Source organism: Carcharodon carcharias (genome assembly GCF_017639515.1).
Source record: "Carcharodon carcharias isolate sCarCar2 chromosome 27 unlocalized genomic scaffold, sCarCar2.pri SUPER_27_unloc_1, whole genome shotgun sequence".
Classification (NCBI taxonomy): domain Eukaryota; kingdom Metazoa; phylum Chordata; class Chondrichthyes; order Lamniformes; family Lamnidae; genus Carcharodon; species Carcharodon carcharias.
Window position 1 is genome coordinate 1,438,839 of NW_024470624.1, and position 8,023 is coordinate 1,446,861.

General features: G+C 46.2%; 1 protein-coding gene and 1 pseudogene across 1 annotated transcript in view; both read left to right on the top strand.

The window, feature by feature from the left end:
- The window catches only part of LOC121273590, a 101,748-nt pseudogene extending 98,533 nt beyond the window's left edge, over nucleotides 1-3,215 (top strand).
- The window catches only part of LOC121273703 (zinc finger protein 229-like), a 1,112,939-nt gene that overhangs the window by 152,708 nt on the left and 952,208 nt on the right, over nucleotides 1-8,023 (top strand). The window lies entirely within an intron of this gene.

Consider the following 8,023-nt stretch of genomic DNA (forward strand, 5'->3'; position numbering starts at 1 on the left):
AGTGCCAGGAGTTTGGAGACTGGGCTCCAGATGAGTAATGGCAGCGGGAGCTCCCACAACGGCGCGCACTGGGAAAACCGCTCTATCCGCCATGTATGCGGGCTGCCCGGGACTATGTCCAAGGGAGGGGGGATCTGCGCATGTGCTGGGGAGAGTCCACAATGCCTCTTCCCTTCCGGTGCCTCATCTTGTTCTCCAGCCAATCAGAGTGCGGGCTTTGTGTGAGCAAAACAATTTCTTTTCTCTCCCTTTCCATTTCTTTTCTCATTTTGGGGGCAAATTGTTGACTTGCAGGAACTGAAGGGAAAGGAAGTGAATCCAGGGAGGGTGCAGACTCTGGAAAGGTTGGCCCAGGTCTCTCTCTCTCTTAAAGACATTGACATCCTTTGGTCCCTCAGATTGACACATTTATTTGTCTGGCTAAAAGGATGGTCTCTTTCCTAATGTTCACAATTAAAGGGGTGGTTTTCCCAGGAGATGGCTGACGTTTAAAGGGACAGTAAATTAATACAGGACAGAGATATGCCGAGTGTTGTTATTTGATACATATTAGATATATTATTTATGGGTCTGTAATACATTTAATTGATTATTATTTCTAGTTTTTTAATATAGTATTGTTGCTATGTTATAAATTTCCAGTTATAGAGTCTTTACAACACAGAAGTAGTCCATTCACCAATGTGAGTCCATGGCTGACTCTCTGTATAACAATCCAGTCGGCCCCCTTCCCCTGTAAGTTTGTTTCCTTCAAGTGACCGTGCAATTTTATGTTGACACCATTGATCATCTCCCCTTCCAGCATCCTTACAGGCAGCGAGTTTGAGGTCAATGCAACTCACTTCTAAGTAATGTTTTTCCATGCATCCCCTCTGTATCTCTGATTAAGTAATATAGTGTATACTGCACAAATTTGTGGTCCAGTATATACACATATATATGGCTAGCAGCCTGCATAAAGATTTTCAGGTCTCTGTGTCCATGACATGAAGTAGTGACTATATATCTGCCACAGGGAAAATGTTAGAAGCTATTATTAAAGATGTTATAGCAGGGCACTTTGAAAAATTCAAGGCAATCAAGCAGAGTTGACATGGTTTTGTAAAATTGAAATCATGTTCAACCAACTTTTTTCTGGTTGGCAGGATGTAACGAGTGGTGTGCCACAGGGATCAGTGCTGGGACCTCAATTTTTTACAATTTATATAAATGAATTGGATAAAGGGACCAAAGGAATGGTGGCTAGATTTGCTGATGACACAAAGATAGGTAGGAAAGTAAATTCTAGAGAGGACGTAAGGAGGCTACAAAGTGACATATATAAGTCAAGTGAGTGGGCAAAGATCAGTTAAATGGAGTATAATGTGGGCAAATGTGAAATCGTTCATTTTGGCAGGAAGAATGAAAAAGGAGCATATTATCTAAATGGTGAGAACTTGCAGAGCTCTGAAATTCAGAGGGATCTGGATGTTCTAGTGCATGAATCACTAAAGGTAATATGCAGGTACAGCAAGTAATTAGGAAAGCTAATAGAATGTTATCATTTATTGTGAGGGGAATTGAATACAAAATTAGGGAGGTTATGCTTCAGTTGTACAGGGCACTGGTGAGACCACATCTTGAGTACTGTGTACAGTGATGGTCTCCTGATTTAAAGAAAGATGCAAACGCGTTAGAAGCAATTCAGAGAAAGTTTACTGGACTAATACCAGGAATGGGCGGGTTGTCTTATGAGGAAAGGCTGGACAGGTTAGGCTTGTATCCACTGGAATTCAGAAGAGTAAGAGTCGGCTTAATTGAAACGTTTAAAATCCTGAGGGGTCTTGGCAGGGTGGATGTGGAGACGATGTTTCCTCTTGTGGCAGAATCTAGTATTAGGGGTCACTTTAAAAATAAGGGGTCGCTCATTTCAGAAGAAATTTTTTTCTCTCAGAGGGTGGTGAGCCTTTGGAGCCCTCTTCCTCAAAAGGCGGTGGAAGCAGAGTCTTTGAACATTTTTAAGGCACAGCTAGATAGATTCTTGATTAATAAGGGGGTGAAAGGTTTTTGGGGGTGGGCAGTAATGTGATGTTGAGATTACATTCAGATCAGTCATGATCTTATTGAATATGGAGCAAGTTTGAGGAGGCAAGTGGCCAACTCCTGCTCCTAATTTGTGTGTCCGGATGTATGGATCTGTACATCAGCATGAATCAGCACCTTCAGGAGAACTGGGAGGGTAAATGTTAGGCCCAGTAGAGTGAGAATGGAGGAAGAGTGTGTGGGATGACTGTTGGGGTAAAAGAGGAAAGAATGATCCACAGAAACTAGAATTGTCTGTTCTGAATTTCTATCCTGTACTGACAGTGATGACTTTTGTAAACTCCTATTACAGTATATTAGAAAGGGAGGATTTGCAACAGAAATCTCAAACCAATCGCCATGTCAAGATCTGACAGAGTCGCTTGATTTATTCGGACCTGAATATCATCAGCCTTTGAATATAGAAGGAGAAGTGTTTGTCTGTTCTGTCTGCTTAAAAGGCTTTAACATCACTGGGACTGGAAAAGCACCGAGACACACATACCCGAATGAGAGTGTTCCTGTGCTCTGACTGTGGAAAGAGCTTTAACCAGTAACACAGACTGAAAAAACCATCGTACCATTCACAGCGGGGAGAGACTGTCTGTGGATGAGCCTTCAACTGATCATTGAACCTGGAGAGACACAAGGAGAAACTGTGGAAATGTGGGGACTGTGGGAATGGATTCAGCTGTTCACCTACTCTGCTGAGATACCAGAGAATTCACATTGGGGAGAAGCCGTTCACCTGCTCTGATTGTAGGAAGGGATTCACTCAGTTATCCAGCCTGCAGACACACCAGCGAGTTCACACCGGGGAGAGGCCGTTCACCTGCTCTGAGTGTGGGCAGGAATTTAGTCAGTCATCCCACCTTTTGACACACAGGTGAGTTCACATTGGGGAGAGACCGTTCACCTGCTCTGAGTGTGGGAAGGGATTCACTGATTCATCCTACCTGCTGATACATCAGCAAGTTCACACTGGGAAGAGGCCCTTCATCTGCTCCGAGTTTGGGAAGCGATTCAGTGATTCATCCCACCTTCTGACACACCGACGAGTTCACACCGGGGAGAAGCCGCTCACCTGCTCCGAGTGTGAGAAGGGCTTCACTCAGGTATCCAACTTGCTGAGGCACCAGTGGGTTCACAAGTGATTACAGGAATTTGATTCTGCTATTCTTGCTGCTGTTCATCACATCCATGATCGAACTGTAGTAGAAAGGGTTAACAGATGGGATATGCTAATGGCTGACATAGTTAATGATGTACTATTGACATCAGTCAGTCACCTGTTAGACTCTCTCTCTGAGAGTGAGAGAGAGAAGTTGGAATTGTGCCTCGGAATAACGTGCCTTCTGTGTAACCTGTTTGAATGTAGTACTAATAAACAAGTGTTTAGCAGATACCAGAATGTGTCTACATTCTGTCTGCTAATCACGTCCCAGGCCTAGAGTCCAAGATAGAAGGACACATCTCCACACATGGTGGCAACAAGTGAGACATCGATGTTAAAAACAGATCAGTATTATCGAAGGAACCACAGAGTGAAGAAACCTCTGAAAGCAGCTCATAAAAAACTGGCAGAAAAAGAGGCTCTGGAGAGAGGTAACGATGACCGTACCTGGTGAGCAGTCCCTGTCCCTGTCCTGAAAGAGGCACTGGAGAGAGGTAATGATGACTGTACCTGGTGAGCAGTCCCTGTCCATGTCCTGATGGAGGTGCTAGAGAGAGGTAATGGTGACTGTACCTGGTGAGCAGTCCCTGCCCTGAAGGAGGCGCTGGAGAGAGGTAACGATGACTGTACCTGGTGAGCAGTCCCTGTCTCTGTCCTAAAGGAGACTCTGGAGAGAGGTAATGATGACTGTATCTGGTTAGCGGTCCCTGTACCTGTCCTGAAGGAGGCGCTGGAGAGAGGTAACAATGACTGTACCTGGTGATTAGTCCCTGTCTCAAGGACCCACAGAGAGACCAGCAGTGGGAGTTTTGGAAACACCATTTTCTCCGGTACAGAGCACTGTCAGGTCTTCACTAAAAGGAGCAGAAGTTTTGAGCTTCCCTGTTAACATCCTGGGGGTCATCATTGACCAGAAACTGAACTGGATCAGCCATATAAATAGGGGGAGGTGGTGGTGAGTGGTATTGTGACTGGGCTGGGAATCCAAGGACTCGGTAATGCTCAGGGGATCCAGGTCGGTAATGCTCAGGGGATCCAGGTTCGAATCTGGACATGGCAGATGGTGAAATTTTAATTCAATAAAAATCTGGACCATGAAACAAACCATTGTCGATTGTTGTAAAAACCCATCTGGTTCATTAGTGTCCTTCAGGAAAGGAAATCTGCTGTCCTTACCTGGTCTGGCCTGCTTGTGACTCCAGATCTGCAGTAATGTGGTTGACTCTGGCCTTGCAAGTCACTCAATTGTATTAAACCGCTAAAAAGTCAGTGAAAAGGAATGAAACCGGACGGACCACCCAGCATCAACTAAGGCACCGGAAATAACAACGGCAAACCAGGCCCTGTCGACCCTGCAAAGTCCTCCTTGCGTTTGGGGGCTAGACCCAAAATTGGGAGAGCTGTCCCACAGACTAGTGAAGCAACAGCCTGACATAGTCACCCTCACGGAATCACACCTTACAGATAATGTCCCAGACACCACTGACACCATCCCTGGGTATGTCCTGTCCCTCCAGCAGGACAGACCCAGCAGAAGTGGATGGCACACTGGTATACAGTCAGGAGGGAGTTGCCCTGAGAGTCCTCATGAATCGACTCTGGACCCCAAGAAGTTTCATGGTATCAGGTCAAACATGGGCAAGGAAACCTCCTGCTAATTACACCGTACCGCCTTCCCTCAGCTGATGTATCAGTACTTCACCATGTTGAACACCACATAGAGGAAGGACTGAGGGTGCAGAGGGCACGGAATGTACTCTGGGTAGGGGACTTCAATGTCCATCACCAAGAGTGGCTCGGTAGCACCACTACTGACCGAGCTGGCTGAGTCCTAAAGGACATAGCTGCCCGACTGGGTCTGCAGCAGATGGTGAGGAAACCAGCGAGAGGGAAAAACATATTTGACCTCATCCACAATCTACCAGTCACAGATACATCTGTCCATGACAGTATCAGTCGGAGAAACTACCAACTCCTGTCTTCACATTGAGGATACACTCCATCGTGTTGTGTGGTGCCACCACTGTGCTAAATGGGATAGATTTCAAACATCTAGCAATTCAAGGAAGGGCATCCATGAAGTGCTGTGGGCCATCAGCAGCAGCAGAATTGTAATCAACCACAATCTGTAACCTCATGGCCCAGCATATCCCCCACTCTACCATTACCATCAAGCCAGGGGACCAATCCTGGTTCAATGAAGAGTGCAGGAACACCAGGCATACCTAAAAATGAGGTGTCAATCTGGTGAAGCTGCAGCACAGGACTACTTGTGTGCCAAACAGCATAAGCAGCAACTGATAGACAGAGCTAAGCGATCCCACAACCAATGGGTCAGATGTAAGCTCTACAGTCCTGTCACATGCAGTTGTGAATGGTGGTGGACAATTAAACAACTCACTGGAGAAGGTTGCTGCACAATTATCCCCATTTTTAATGATGGGAGTGCCCAGCACAGCAGTGCAAAAGATAAGGTGAAGCATTTGCTACAATCTTCAGCTGGAAACCCCGAGTGGATGATACATCTTGGCCTCCTCCAGAGGTCCCCAGTATCTCAGATGCCAGTCTTCAGCCAATTCGATTCATTCCAGGTGATATCAAGAAATGGCTGAAGGCACTGGATACTGCAAAGGCTATGGGCCCTGACAATATTCCAGCAATAGTACTGAAGACTTGTGCTCCAGAACATGCCATACCACTAGCCAAGCTGTTCCAGTACAGCTACAACACTTGTATCTACCTGGCTATGTGGAAAATTGCCCAGGTATGTCCTGTAAACAAAAAGCAGGACAAATCCAATCCTGCCTATTACCTCCCCATCAGTCTACACTCCATCATCAGTAAAGTAATGGAAGGGGGTCATCAACAGTGCTACCAAGCAGCATTTGCTTAGCAATAAGCAGCACACTGACACCCAGTTTGGGTTCCACCAGGGCCACTCAGCTCCTGGCCTCACCATAGCCTTGGTTCAAATATGGACAAAAGAGCTGAAGTCCCAAGGTGAGGTGAAAGTGACTGCCTTTGACATCAAAGCAGCATTTGACTGAGTGTGGCATCAAGGAGCCCTAGCAAAAGTGGAGTTAATGGGAATCAGGAGGAAAACTCTCCGATGGTTGGAGTCAAACCTAACACAAAGGAAGATCGTTGTGATTGTTGGAGGTCAATCACCTCAGCTCCAGGACATGACTGCAGGAGTTCCTCAGGGTGGTGTCCTCAGCCCAACCATCTTCAGCTGCTTCATCAATGACTTTCCTTCAATCATAGGATCAGAAGTGGGGATGTTCGCTGATGGTTGCACAATGTTCAGCACCATTCATGACTCCTCAGATGCTGAAGCAGTCCATGTCCAAATGCAGCAAGATCTAGACAATATCCAGGCTTGGGCTGACAAGTGGCAAGTAACATTCATGCCACACAAGTGTCAGGCAATGACCATCTCCAACAAGAGAGAATCCCAACCATAGCATCTTGACGTTCATTGGCATTACCATCACTGAAACCCCCACTATCAACATGCTGGGGGTTACCGTTGACCAGAAACTGATCAGGACCAGCCACATAACTACTGTGGCTACAAGAACAGGTCAGAGGCTGGGAATCCTGCGACGAATAACTCACTTCCTGACTCCCCAAAGTGTGTCCACCATCTACAAGGCACAAGTCAGGAGTGTGGTGGAATACTCCCTTCTCACCTGGATGAGCGCAACTCCCACAACACTCAAGAAGCTTGACACCATCCAGGACAATGCAGCCCACTTGATTGGCACCCCATATACAAACATTCACTCCCTCTACCACCAAACGCACAGTAGCAGCAGTGTGTACCATCTACAAGATGCATTGCAGGAATTCACCAAGGCTCCTTCGACAGCACCTTCCAAACCCACGACCACTACTATCTAGAAGGATAGATGGGAACAGCACCACCTGGAAATTCCCCTCCAAGTCACTCACCATCCTGACTTGGAAATATATCACAGTTCCTTCACTGTCGCTGGGTGAAAATCCTGGAACTCCCTTCCTAACAGCACTGTGGGTGTACCTACACCACATGGACTGCTGCAGTTCAAGAAGGCAGCTTACCACCACCTTCTCAAAGGCAAGTAGGGCTGGGCAATAAATACTGGTCTAGCGAGCGAAGCCCATATCCTGTGAATGAATTTAAAAAATCATGCTCTTGAATACTTTCATCAAAACCTGTGTAAAATTTTGTTTCACCATGATCCTGTGAAACTCCGCGGGATGTTATGTTATGTTAAAGGTGCTGTATAAATACAAGTTGCTGTGTTACTTAAAGGCTGACACTTGAACTTCCCCAATGCCCCCAACTCCAAGACCCCTATCATAAACAGTCTGATCAACTGTCTCATTCTCACAGCATAGCCCAGCCCAGCCCACCAATGCAAAGCGAATCTCCTGTTGGACAGTTTGTTAACTTCAGGTGTCAAGATTCTGACACCTGGGTGACACATTGGGGAGGGCAATAGGTGAGTGTGAAACTGAACCAGAGAGTCAGCACCTTCAGGGGAGGAGAATTGGTGGAAAAGCAGGAGGAGGATAATCGGATGAATTAGGGTTACAATCAACAGGGAGGAGGGAATATGTGGAGGACAGTTATAGTTTGAGAGGGAGAAACATGTTTCATGAGAACTGGAATTCTCAGTTCTGAATTTCTATCGTGTACTGACAGTGATGACTTGATGACATCAACCCTGTCGCCCCCTGTCATAATCTTAAAGTCCTCTATCAGGTCAGCCCTCAGCTTTCTCTTTTCTAGAGAAAATATTC